At 31.7% G+C, this 2193-nt stretch overlaps 1 non-coding gene across 1 annotated transcript; it reads left to right on the top strand.

Annotated features, from left to right (window-relative positions):
• Positions 1 to 219: 219 nt before the first annotated feature.
• LOC121208981 (small nucleolar RNA R71) lies at positions 220 to 326 on the top strand. Its single transcript, XR_005904100.1, has one exon. It is a non-coding gene; the product is annotated as a small nucleolar RNA R71 (small nucleolar RNA).
• Positions 327 to 2193: the final 1867 nt, after the last annotated feature.

Genomic DNA, 2193 nt, shown 5'->3' with positions numbered 1-2193 from the left:
GCCCAAAATCGGGCTGTTACATTACAAACACAAGTTGCTTTAATCAGTTTCTTTCTCATGACTTGCCACTGATAGTTATTCAGTTTCATCTCCTCAATAAACCCTTAAGCTACCTCGTGTGTTTTATTATCTAGTGTTCCACCAGTTGTTGCATCAATTAGTTTCCTAGTCGAGGGATTCAAACCGTTGTAGAAAGTTTGAACTTGCAACCACAAAGGTAACCCATGATCAGGGCACCTTCTCAATAAATCTTTAAATCTCTCTCATGCATCATATAATGTCTTCAAATCAATTTGAGCAAAAGAAGAGATGTCATTCGTCAGCTTAGCTATTTTTGTCAGTGGGAAGTACTTCAACAGAAACTTCTCGGTCATCTAATCCCAAGTCATGATAGAACCTCGTGGTAATGAATTTAACCATTTTTTTACCTTTCTCCTCAAATAGAATGGGGACAACCGTAAGCATACAGCAACATCAGCAACGCCATTGATCTCGAAATCGCAAATCTCTATAAAGTTAGCCAAATGAGCATTCGGATATTCATCTTGCAAACCATCAAACTGAACATACTATTATACCATTCGAATTGTATTAGGCTTGATCTCCAAATTGTTTGCATTAACAGTTCATTTGACAATACTCGATTCATCCCCAATTAGAGTTAACTTAGCATAATCATACATAGTCTGAGGGGCAGGATGTCCTGGAGGTAGATAATTTTTTTATTATCTCCAGTCTCCATAGTAATATCCTTTTCCTCTTGATCGTCTATAATATTTTGTTGACTTTTTCTTGGTTCTTTAAACTCTCTACAATTTTTGCGAATGGTGTTTTCAATTTCACTATCAAAAAGTAATTGATCCAAGGGGTTTTCTCTAGTCATAAACCAAAAGAACCTGCCATAATCAAACAAACAAAAAAAATTAGAATGTAAAATTTAAATTAAAGACAAAAATATTAAAATAAAAATAAAAAAGGCTAAATTAATAGAAATAAAATTTTCCTAATATTTCAGTCTCTGGCAACGGCACCAAAAACTTGATACAATCGTAAACAAACTAAAAATTCAACAAAGGCAAGTGCACCTATCAAAGCACAAGTATCGCTCCCAAGAGAACTAATGTTAATCCCCAAAATTCTTAGTTTTAGTTATTGTGTAAATTGTCAAGAAATGTGTTATGATGCGTTGGGTATGTGGGTCGGGTTGTTTGTGTTGGTCCTGTGTTTTAGCCTTGTCGTGTATGAGAGTGAAATATTATTTTTTTATTATTAGTCTTTTGGCCGAGTATTAGAGTTTAAGTTAAATTCTAGGAAATCTAGTGCTTAAAGTTTTAATTATCTTTTATTTTTATTTTTTTTGTATTAATCTAAATAGAGTTTCAAATGTTCTTAAGTTTGCTCCTATTTTTCAATTTGTTTTGCAACTACCCATAAACCCTATTATTCCACATTCTTGGATTCTTATTCCTTGTGTTGCCATTTCAATTTCTTGTTCCTTGTGCTATCGTCTCAATTTATTTCCTTCTTTTAGTTCTTTCTTTCATCTATCCTTGTTTTGTTTGGGGATTGAGAGTTGTGGTACGTTTCATCACACAGATGAAATCTTGGCTACAAGTGTAAGTTTTTTTTAGTCGTTTTATTCTTTTAATGTTGGTTTCATTCAGGTATAGAGTACGGTGGTGGTGGTGGTGTTCGATGTTTTGATTGGTGTTTCTTTGTGGTATTTAATTAGGCGAAAGAGGTGAGAAATTCAATTCCTCCAGCATAGTGGAATTCGATTTGATTGATTTTTGAGATCTTGATGGATGTGTTTTGTGGGAAAATTGTATGTTCATGGGTTTTGATAGTGGAGTTAGTCAATTACATAATCAAGCATGTGATTTAATTATATTTGAAGTTTAAAAATATTGAATGTTGAAGATAACATTTGTTTATAAATATAAAAACATATTTATACGTGTATATAATATAGATTTTATTTAAAAAAAAAAAGAAGAAGCTTTCTATATAAAATATATATATATGAAAATTACAAAAAAATACAGAATCAAAATCTCCCATGCAGTAAAATCTAAATGTGGCCTAAAGAAACTTGATTTAATAGGTGTGAGTTTTAGTTTCGTTTTCCAATTTTCAAAAAAAAAACAAACAAATAAGGTAAAACTATGCAAACATGAAACAAAAGAATCCCTT

The sequence above is a fragment of the Gossypium hirsutum genome, chromosome A10, assembly GCF_007990345.1.
Source record: "Gossypium hirsutum isolate 1008001.06 chromosome A10, Gossypium_hirsutum_v2.1, whole genome shotgun sequence".
Lineage (NCBI taxonomy): Eukaryota > Viridiplantae > Streptophyta > Magnoliopsida > Malvales > Malvaceae > Gossypium > Gossypium hirsutum.
Note: the sequence above shows the minus strand (reverse complement) of the source record. Positions and strands in the feature narration are given on the sequence as shown.